This window comes from Elephantulus edwardii, unplaced genomic scaffold (genome assembly GCF_000299155.1).
Source record: "Elephantulus edwardii isolate Elephantulus edwardi_28Jun2011 unplaced genomic scaffold, EleEdw1.0 scaffold00075, whole genome shotgun sequence".
In the NCBI taxonomy this organism is placed as follows: domain Eukaryota; kingdom Metazoa; phylum Chordata; class Mammalia; order Macroscelidea; family Macroscelididae; genus Elephantulus; species Elephantulus edwardii.
In genome coordinates, this window is record NW_006399825.1 from 9555106 (window position 1) to 9567254 (window position 12149).

General features: G+C 37.9%; 1 protein-coding gene across 1 annotated transcript in view; it reads left to right on the plus strand.

The window, feature by feature from the left end:
• Positions 1-12149, plus strand: part of CD28 (CD28 molecule) — a 51056-nt gene that overhangs the window by 8042 nt on the left and 30865 nt on the right. The window lies entirely within an intron of this gene.

Here is a 12149-nt window from a genome sequence, read left to right on the forward strand (position 1 = left end):
GAAGGATTCTTAGGCTTCGCCTGACATACTTTGGACATGTTGTAAGGAGGTCCTTGGAGAGGGACATCATGCTTGGGAAGGTGGAGGGACAGTGCAGGAGGGGAAGACCCTCTATGAGGTGGATTGATTCAGAGACTGGGGTAATTGGGGTGGGTGTGTCAGAGACAGTGATATTAGAACAGGACAGAGCAGGGTTTAGGGCTATTGTACATGGGATTGCTATGAGTCGCAGGTGACTCAATGGCACATAACAATAACAACAACAACAACTGAGCAAATGAGAATGGGAATATACAAAGACAATGGGTATTTTTCCCCCCAACAGGAGACTCCTGGAGAATAAAACAGAGTAAGAGTAAGTTCCTGTTCTCTAAAGTCGTCTGTTAGCATGTCTGTACTTTATTATTCTTGGATCCTAATTCTTATTCAATTAAACAGCTATTTTTTGAACCCCTTCTATGTCTGAGATACTATTCCAAGTGCTATGATATATACCAAATAGCATTTTGAACCTTAAAAAAGTAATGAGGATTGTCCAATCATCCTAATTTTAGATGTTTCTCAATTTGTAGAAAAGTAAGTTTTGATGATATCTTGAAAGTGTTAATGGAAAGATGGTTCTGCAATGTTTTGTAGTACTTTGTGTTGCCTTTTATCTGGGCACTTCTTCATCAAATCTATTGCCTTTCATACTGTAATATAAGGCCTTTCACCACAATTTTACAGGTTTCTTCATTGTCTCACACACCTGTACTCTGCCTTTATGAACATGTTAATGCCATTTCCTCTTAGAATTAATTCTCTCTCTGCTGCTTTGACCATAGACGTTTTACATGATATCTTAGTGAAAGACCCAGCTGCTTGAGCTTCCCCAGGATACTTCAGCCTTTCTCATTAACTTATAAGAGGAGTCCAATGGAATTGAAACTTAATTGATCAAATATTTATTAAACCTCAGTTACATTTCAATTGCTGTTAGGGTCTGGTGGAATATAAAAAAAGACAAAGAAATATGAAGGTTTAATTAGCACAGAACTGTTTGTTTAATTAATCAAATTCTCTCTGTTCCCATAGACTTTGCAATGTAGTTGAGAACGTTACTTAAGAGAAAATATCTGGAAAGAGATCACTGATAACACTGGGCAGTCTGCTGCCTCACCGTACTTGAGTTACACTTAATGCTCTTGCACATCTTATTTTCACAGTCTGGGGTGTTCCCTACATATCTTACCTGAAGAAAACTTCTCTAAGACTCACATTTTAAGAGACTCTTTCTGAGGTTTCCCAGAGAACTCTGTGCCTATTTTCAACTTTAGAACTTACTATAATTTTCTTGTTATTGTGTATCAACATGTTCATTCTCCCTACCCCCTAACACTAGACCCTGAGTACTTTGAATGAGGATCATGTCTTGTTATTTTTGTTAGGTGCCATTGAGTCCTATTAGTCATCCTTATAAGATCAGTTCCACACACAACACTGGAAGCATTGTAGATGCTTTGTAAATATTTATTAAAAGAAGAAACAAATCCATGTGAGCCAAAACTAGGAAGCATAAAACACTCTAGGAAGATTGATAGAGGATGGCTAAGTAGATTTTTATGAGGAGTTAGGAGTTGAGCTGGATTTTAAAGGTAGATGGGGAGTTCTGGTGGTGTAGTCTGTAGTAAGTTATGCTCCAATCCAAAAAGGCTGCACATTCTAGCAGTGTGGTTACCTCAATTCTGAGAGAGAAGGGTGGACAATCTCCTCTCATTGCAATTTATAGCTCAGAAAACCCAGTAGAGGGTTGCTATGAGTTGAAACCAACTCAATAGCAGTGAATAAGTGAGTGAATTAAAGGTAGATAGAAATTGAACAAATGTTGATAGTAATAATAATTGCTAGACTGGAAGAGTACATTAACAGAGAACTACAAGAAATACAATCTGGCTTTAGAAGAGGTTATGGGCACTGGAGACATTATTGACAATTTCAGATGGATCTTGGCAGAAAGCAAAGAGTACCAAAGGAAAGTCTATCTGTGTTTCATTGACTATGCAAAGGCATTTTACTGTATGGATCACAACTAATGTGGTTGACCTTGAAGAGAATGGGAATCTCAGAACACTTGGTTTTGCTTATGCAAAGCCTATACTTGGACCAGGAAGCAGTCCTCAGAACAGGGCAACAGTGTTTGGTTCAAAATCAGGAAAGGTGTGAATCAGGGATATGTCATCTCTCCATAACTTTTCAATCCGTATGCAGAACAGATAATTCAGGAGGCTGGGCTTTATGAGGAGGAATGTGGCATCAGAATTGGAGGAAGATTCATTGGCAACCTACATTTTGCAGATGATACAACTTTGCTTTCTGAATCTGAGGAGGACCTGAAATGCTTGCTGCAGAAGATCAAAGACAGTAGTCTTCAATATGGATTGAAACTCAACTTCAAAAAGACAAAGATTATCACCACTGGACCAATTGGCAGCGTCGATGGAGAAGAGATTGACGTTATTAACAATTGCAACTTTCTTGGCTTCACAACCAACACTTTTGGCACCAGCAATTAGGAAATTAAAAATGAACTGCACTGGGAAAATCTGATGTCAGAGACCAGAGTACTGAGAAACAATGATGTCAATCTAAAAAACTAAGGTGCACCTGATCCAGGCCATGGTCTTCACAATTACTTGCTATGTATCAGAGAGCTGGAAAAGGATGACAAAAGAAGAAATGATGCCTTTGAGTTGTGGTGCTGGAGAACAGTCTTTTTTTTATTATTATTGAATTTTATTAGTTTCAATGAACATTCACAGGGATTCGGAGCTTTCACTCCTTCATTGCCGCACCATTCTCTCCACCCTCCTCCCCAGTTTGTTCTTCTTCCCTGCCATCCGAATGTCTGTTTTAATTGTCCAGTTGCCACAGTGCTTGTCAAAGTGAGTTCTGATTAATCTCCTTTGTTGGTGTGTCCTTTGCCATTCCCTATCACTCCTCCCTGAGAGAGACTTCACCCTGATTCATAAGGAAAAGGGGATGGCGTATTCTCTTAGCTACTTCCTGCTGAAAAGGGACGCTGTGGGTTTCAGGGTGAAGATCTTCTCTCACTACTCTAAAGGGCCCCTTTGTCAGTAGGATACACATAGACTATTATGGAGATTGATTTTGGAATTTAGATGCACTCTTATTGATTGTGCTTGGCCGTACATGTTCATATCCTTGAAGATGTATCATGGGGGTGTTGCAACCTAGAAGACACAAATTTGACTAACAAGTTATAAGTACATGAGTCAAAAATTATGGAAAAGTAAAAGAAAGGATTTTTTCATTGTTTTACAAACCCTCCCCCAGGTCCCCTCCACCATGTAGCCCTCGCTCTAGACTCCTGTGATGACAGAAGTACCTAGTCATATATCTCTTTTAAACAGTTTTCTCTCTCCTCTGTTTCAGTGCAGTATACATTATTGAACCCATCTTACTCAGTCTCTCCCCAACCCCAAGGACAGTCCCATTCTACAACAGTGGCATCATGTAATATTTGTCCTTTTGTGACCGGGATATTTCACTCAGCATAATGTTCTCCAGAGTCAACCATTTTGAATAATATTGCATGAGTTCCTTATTTTTTAATGCAGCATAGTATTCCATTGTGCGAATATACCACATGGACTACCAAGAAAATAAATAGGTCTGTCTTGGAGAGGGTGAAACCAAGTTTCTCCTTGGAGGCTAGGTTTTGAAGTTCCGTCTCACATACTGCAGGCACGTGACCAAGTGGATCAGTCCTTGGTGAAGGAAATCATGCTCAGAAGGGTGGAAGAAGAGTTCAGGAGAGGAAGACTCCGGATGACATAGAGTGATATAGTAACTAGGTCAATGGGGGTAGGTGTGTCAGTGTCAGGGAGACTGGCTCAGGACAGGGCAGGTTTCAGAGCTATTGTACATAGGGTTGCTGTGAATTACAGGAGACTTGACAGAACATAACACCACCACCACCACATAATATGTCTATCAGTGTTTAACATAATTTCATCTTTCTCCAAATCCTATGACACTCTATACAGAACAATTGGCTCTATACTGGATATTTTTTTCTCATATCTCAAGCCATTACTTCAAGTTATCTGTACCTTTTAGAAATTATGTGTATCTTTTATACAACTAGGACATGTGTAAATCCAGATTGTTTTCTTTGAGGTTCATGTTCTTACCAGGTCATATTTCCTGAGGAAGGAAAACAATACAAATATGGAAATTAAACCAGAATGGCTGTGATATATTCTTGGAGCAGGAAGATGGCCAGTCTGGTCAGTGTGGAAGGCTGGAGAGACAAAGCAGAGTGAAGTAAAAGAAAGTTTAAATATTAAAAGCAAATGTTCAGGTTTTAATTTTAGATGTCATGGAAGCAATTGAAAGTTCTTAGAAGCAAAGACCAGATATTCTATCAGGTGTGGAGATTAATGGTAAGAAGACTAATTTAAAGATAACATTGTCAGGCTCTGTAATAGACTAGACATGAGCAATAAACATAGAGTAGCAGTAATAGAATGAAATTACTATTATGAGACGTGTTTTAGAATTAGAAACACCAAGATTTATGCCTCGTTTGTGGTGAAGTGTAGAGAAAAGGAGGTCTCTAGATGATTGCAGGGTTATTGACTTACTAGGAGAATGACAGTAGTACCATGTGAAATTAAGATGTTATTGAACATTGTAGTGAAACTGAGTTTGGTTTTAGATACATTAGATTTGAAATGATGGCCCTAGAGGTGAGAAAATTGTTCTGTATAATCGTGGAAGCAGGAGTGGCATCCACTTCCATAAATAGCTTGCCTCCGGAAACCCTATGAACCTGGAGAGAGGATGAAAGGCACCCAAGCGTCGAGGACTCTCCTTCATAGGGTCGCTATGAGTCGCCTGTGACTTGACGGCACTTAACAACAACAACGCTATAATGACAGATATGGGACCTGGAGCAGAAGAAAATATTTAGGAATCTTCACCTCTGGAATGAAGCTGGAGTCAGGAATAAATTATAAAGGTAGAGTTGAGCTGAATCTGAAAGTTACTTTTGGTTGGGAATTAGTTGAAAGGATGATGAACTAGCAAAGATGCGGAGAATGTCATTGGAAATATAAGACAGGAATGGGTGTTGTTGTTGGAAATGGTAGAGGGGAGTAAGGTGCTGTTAAAGTTAAGGGAGGAGAGTTTCAAAGAAACAGTTGTTAGTAACATCAAATGTAAAATGGAGGGAGAGATGGATAAAGATAGGTAAGGCTGTTGAATTTGCATTAAAGTGATTGGTAGAGACTTGTCTGTATAGGTGGAATGGGGCTGGAAGATTATTTCAAGGAATTAAGAAAAAGTAGAAAGAGACAAAGGAGGCCATATTTCTTGCTCACAAATGAACAGAAAAAAAAATAAATAAAGTGAGAATAAGATCTGATATCCAATAGTATCTTTTATACATGGGTGATAAGTAAAAAAAAAAATTATTGCAATTGAATGACTTAATTATGTTTGATTGATATGTACAAGGAGCCAAAGAGTGTAGGTGCTGGAAGTGTGTATGTATGTATGTAAGGGAGAGAGAGAGGGAGAGGGGGAAGAGAGAGAGAAAAAGAAGGAGGGAGGGAGGGAAGGAGAGAGAGAGGGAGAGGAAAAAACCAGAATTGTTCAGGGTTAGAGGGGACAGAGGGCAATAAGACAAGAAGGATGAAGACAGGAAAGGTCATGGGGACAGGTATTTCTAGGACATGCGGATGGAAATTTGGGGTTTAAGAGATGGGAGTATTCAAGCAAGAAGGAGCAATCTCTAAGCATAGTGAAGAAGAGAAAAGCCTTATAAATGGGAGAGATACATTAGGAGAGATTTAGGGTAGATATGTGCTCCCATCAGGATGGATGGTGAAGAGATTGAGATTGTACACAGCTTTAGTTTACTTGGCTCCATAGTCAACAGTCTTGGCACCAGCAGCCAGGAAATTAAAAGGCGCATTGCCATGGGAAAGTCTGCTGTTAGGGACTTCTCCAAAGTGAAGAGCAATGGTGTCTCTTTGGAGACTAAGGTGCGTCTGATACAGGCCATGGTCTTTGCAATCACTTGTTATGCATCAGAGAGCTGGACAATGACCAAGGAGGATAGAAGGAGAATTGATGCCTTTGAGCTGTGGTGCTGGAGAAGAGTATTGAGAATACCATGGACTGCTAGGAAAACAAACAGATTCATCCTGGAAAGGGTTAAACCGGGCGGCTCCTTGGAGGCAAGGATTCTGAGGCTCCGTCTAACATACTTTGGACATGTTGTGAGGAGAGACCGGTCCTTAGAGAGGGACATCATGCTTGGGAGGGTGGAGGGACAGCGCAGGAGAGGAAGGCCCTCTATGAGGTGGGTTGATTCAGTGACTGGGATAATTGGGATGGGAGTGTCAGAGACAGTGCGATTGGCACAGGACAGCGCGGAGTTTAGGGCTGTTGTACATAGGGTCTCTATGAGTCACAAGTGACTCGACGGCACATAACAACAACAACAACATGTGCTCCCATTCTGATAAATTGATAAATTCTGGGATCATCAACTATTTTTAAAAAACATATTAACTTAGTTCTCCCAGTACAGGTTATTGTGATAAACCTTTATCAGCAAGTGTTAGCGGAATAATGTATGCCTTAATTCTGAAGGCTAAGCCTAAACACACTTGGAATTTTTGCTTGGGTCTTTAAAATGTACAATATGACTAGTCTTGGCCTCAGCTCATGGTTGTTCAAACAGGGTGAAACACTGCAGACCTTTCTGCCTGGTATTATGGGCTGGGATCCAATATCTAGACAAGGAAGTTAATCTCAGAATCTTCGTTTTGTTTTTCAGAACAAGGACATATCTGCTTGACCTAGCCATTAGGAAGGTCAAGTCCTTTTTTTGTCCTTTCTTTTTCAAACTTTAAAGCTAAAGCCATCGGTTTCTCAAAGTAGGGGGATATAAAGAGGACTTTTCACCTGCCACCTGGTGATAAAACTTTTTATTTCTCAGTTTCCTCTATTATATGAGCAGATGGACTAGAAAACATCAATGATACATTTCTGACTTACATACTTCTGAAGTCGAAGACTTGTCCCCCACTACCTTCAGTTTCTATCAGGTTTAACAGTGCAGCTCAACTGCTCCACCCCGTTTTTAAATTCTCTATGATTCAATGGAGAAAATACAAAGAACTGCAAAACAGCAATCTCTGAAGTCTTTTGGAGGAATTGCAGCGCTTGCCAAGATCTGGGATGATAGAGTGCTTAGCAAAGCCTACAAGAATTTGTGATGAACTTGCTTTTGCTGTCTCCTATCGTTCTATATACTGTCTTCATTAACAGAGACATTAACATTGACAGAAACTTACTGACCCTAAAGTTTCTAAACATTCTAAAGACATTTGCTTGTGGTTTTTGTTTTTTAAGTAATCAAATGAATTGTTTACTTGTGTTTTACTTGTTACATAAAGTCATAATACACAGAAATCACAAGAAATTAATAGCATAATAAACTATAGATATATCAATGAATGAGAGAAGAATGGGAATTCCAGATAATTAAATTGTGCTCATGTGGAAACGTTACATGGATCAAGAGGCAAAAGGGAATACTACATGGTTTAAAATTAGGAAAGGTGGTGTAGCTTTTTGCTATACCTATTAAATATCGAATAATTTCTTGAGCAAATAATTTAAAAAGCTGGACTATATGAAGAAGAATGTGGCATTGAGATTTTCGGAAGACTCATCGATAATCTGCATTGTGCATATAACACAAGCTTGCTTGCTTGCAGAAAGTGAAGAAGACTTGAAGAATTCACTGAGTAAGGTCAAAGACTAAAACTTTCAGTATGGGTTACATCTCAACATAAAGCAAGCAAAACTCCTCACCACTGGACCAATAGGCAATATCATGAGAGATGGAGAAAGGGTTGAAGTTGTCAATGATTTCATTTTACTTGGATCCAGACTCAACATCCATGATAATAGCTATTAAGAAATCAAAAGATATGTTGCATTAGGCAAATACTCTGTCCAGGACATCTTTAAAGTGCTAAACAAGTATGTCAGTTTAAAGACAAAGGTGTACCTTATTCAAGCCATAATATTTTCAATTGCTTCCTACACATGTGAAAGTTGTACAATGAATAAGAAAGATTGAAGAAGAACTGATGCCTTCCTTCAACTTGTGGTGTTGGAAAACAGTACCAAATTTTCCATGAGCTGTGCAAAGAACAAGCCTGTCCTGGAGGAATTGCAACCAGGGTGTTCCTTAGAGGTGAGGATGAAATTTCATGTCACATACATGTTGTTAGGAAGAGTAGTCCTTGGAAAAAGATGCTATGCTGGAAAGGTAGAGGCTCAGGGGCAAAAAGGAAGGATCCCCAATGAGATAGATTGGCACAGTGACTCTAACACTGAACTCATGTCAGTGGTAATGAGGTTGGGCAGGAAAGGGCAGGGTTCTGATTTGTCAATCATAGGATCATTCATTATGAATCGTAGTTGGTTTGATGGTACCTATATACATACCAAGTTCCTATTAAATCTTTTGCGTTGTTGCTGTCCTATATAGATACGATCCTATATAGATAGTTTTAAAAAGCTTAGTGCTTAAGGCTGTCCTTTTTTACTAATTAAGCGAAACTAATTTTTGTTTTTTAAGACTTCAGGAAATACTTTTTAGTTTGAAGTTTAAATATAATCTCATGGTAGTAGTTTTGGGGGTTCATTCATTCAATCCTCATGGCTCCAGGAAGTCTAGAGTCCACAAAATAGTTTTATTTGTGTAAATTATTTTATTTATTTGCATAAAGGTTTGCATACTTTATTGGTTTTTCATATTAACATTCATGGACATAAAGTTTTATAGCATACTTTCCATTGTTAATGTAATAAATGATTATGATGTCTAATCAATCCCTTATTGTGTATTGCCTTTCTTTTTACCTGAATTATCTAGTTAATTTTTACTCCAGTTTACTTCCCTGCCTATCCTTGGCAAATAGCCAAGAATTATTCTATTAATATGTAAACCTTTCCTTAGGGTTTTATAATGAACTTATATTATAATTGTATTTTTGTTCCTGATTATTAATGCCATTCAATTAATTTACTCTAGATTCATCTATTTAAGATATTTTACAACTTCTTGGTTATTTTTCTTGTGAATGTGTGAATGTAACATAGTTTTTAAAATCATTCAGCCATTGATAGGCACTTGGATTATTTCCAATTGATTGCTATCATAAATAATGAAGCAATGAATAAGGATGACAGAACAATTGATGCTTTTGCGTTGTGGTGCTGGAGAAGAGGACTGGATACCCCATGGACTTCCAAAAGAACAGAGAGATACGTCTTGTAAAGAGTGTGGCCAGAGTGCTTCTTGGAGGCGAGGATAACAAAGCTTTGTCCTTCATACTTTGGACATGTAGCTAGATGAGGCTAGTCCTTGGAAAGGGACATCATACTTAGAAATATGGAGGATCAACAAAGGAAAGGAAGACCCACCCCAATGAGATGGAATGACACTGTGACTTCAGCTATGGGCTTTAATGCCTCAGAGGTGATGAGGATGGCCTAAGATAGTGCACATTTCAGGTTGGCTGTTCATAGCTTTGCTATGAGTCTAACTTGACCCAACAGCACCTTACAAAAACAATAACAGATATGAGTATGTGTATGTTAGTTTGTGTTGCCACTTTTATTTCTTTGGGATATTCAGCTGAGGGAGCTCTGGTGACCTAGTGATAAAAAGCTGTGTTGCAGTCTCATTGACACCCAATTTAAATCCACCAGCTACGAAGCCTGGGCAGTCTCCTCCCGTGTTATTAACTACCTCTGAAAACCTGCTGAAGGTCACTTATGGGTCAGTTCCAACTCATTGGCACATAACAACATTATCAATTTGAAAGTCCATGAGATTTTTAAATCCTGTTTTGCATAGTCTCCCTTTTGATCATGACTCTTCAATGGAATCTTTGACCAAGATGTTTATCCCTGTAAGCCATCAGTTATTCCAGTTTTATGGCAAAGTAGATAGATATTTGTCCATGGAGACAATTAACTACACATTTTATATCCTGTCTCTATTCTGGACTCTTTTTCTGCATCTTTTGTTTCAGGTGAATAGAATTCATTGCTGTGACTTGGATGGCTGCTTACATGCTTTTAAGATTCTAGACACTATGCAACAAACAAGGATGTAAAACAGAAGCACTCAATCCAATATTAGGCCAATTAACTGAGATATCCATAAAACCAAGGAACCAAATCCCATGAGGTGTTTGGATATACATTAACAGTCTTGGAAGCTACTCCTTTTATTTTATCTTTGTCATTGTTATAAATATACATACCATACAACTTTGCCAATTCATCACTTTACAGCTTAACAACTTATTGACAGCAATTGCAATACTTCATCTTACCGCTCTTTTCTTAATCAGTACAATTGCCCCAACACTTGTGATCTTGTTTCTCTCTGTCACTTTTGGTAACCTAGTAAACTTTGCTCTCTACATAGTTGCTTTTTCTTACCTTTTTATATAAACAAAGGCATGTAATACTTGTTCTTTTGTGACTGACTTAATATACTGAGAATAATGCCTCTAAGACTTCACTCTTTCTACTGACAAAGCGGTATTCCATTGTATCGTTTGTAGCCTATTTTGTTTACCCATTTATCTGCTTTAGGTTAGTTCTGCTTTTGGCTATTGTGAATAGTGTTGTGATGAAAACTGGTACAAGTGTCTTTTTAGAAAAGTCTCTCTTTTCAGGTGGTTTTGGTTTAATACCTAGGAGTAGAATTGTTGGGTCATTGGCTAGTTCTATTTTATATTTTTTTAAAGAACTGCCATATCATTTTCCACAGCAGTTGTACCATTTTATATTCCCTCCAGTAATGGATAAGGATTCCAATTTTTTTATTCCAATATTTTTATAACTTTGCCAATATTTGTTAGTTTGTGTGGGGGTTTCTTCCCCCTTCTTTTCAGCCAGCTTAGTCAGAGTAGCTCATTGTAATTTTGATGTGCAGTTTTCTGATGGTTAAAGATGATGAACATATTGACATGTGTTTGATGGTCATTTGAATGTCATTGGTGAAATGTCTATTCAGGTTTTTTGCCCATTTTGTGATTGGGTTAGTTGTCTTTTGGTTGTTAGATTGTTGACATTTTAGATATAGGTTGGATATTAGATTCTTATTGGATAGATTGTTTCTGAAGATATTTTCCTAATAAGTAGATTTTCTTTTCACTTTCTGAATAAAGTTTCTTTAAACAAAAGTTTTTAATTTTCATGAGGTCTCAGTTAGCTTGCCTTTTGCTGCTTGTATTTTTGTTACTACATTAGAAAATGTTATTGTTTTGTATTTTATGGGTTTTTTGCATATTTAGGTCTTAATTTTGAAATTGTATGTGGATGTGTGTGCTATGAGGCAAAGATGGGCAATCTCCTACAGCAGTTAACTGCTGCTGAAAACCCACTGACAGGTCCGCTATGGGCCGGTTCTGACTCAATGGTACACAACAAAGCAGTAACATTGGAAATGCAATTTCCTCAGTTCTATTTATTACACAAATTCTTTTTTTCTTATTAGATAGATTTAACACTGTTGTCAAAAGTAATTTGATGGTAAATGTATAATTTTATTTCTAGACTCTCAATTATATTTTATTTTTCTTTATGTCTAATGTTATACCAGCACCAATCTGTTTTGATTACTGGGGCTGTGAAGTATGTTTTGAAATTAGCAAGTATGATTCCTCCTCCTTAGCTCTTCTCTTTTAGCATTGTGTTGACTATTTGGGACTTCCTTCTCTTTCTACAGGATCTTTGGTGGCATAAAGTTAGGCATTGCTTTTTATATTTCTGTAAAAAAAAAGTCATTGAAATTTTGATGAGAATGGAATTGACTATAATTTTTCTATTTTGCGAATTGGTGCATTAGGTCTAGGTGCTCAGATGGCTTTTCTTTCTTTCTTTTTTTTTTTTCTACTGAACTCTCTGGAGACTCTCTGGAGACTAAGGTGCGTCTGATACGGGCCATGGTCTTTGCAATTATGCATCAGAGAGTTGGACAATGACCAAGGAGGATAGAAGGAGAATTGATGAGTTTGAACTGTGGTGTTGGAGAAGAG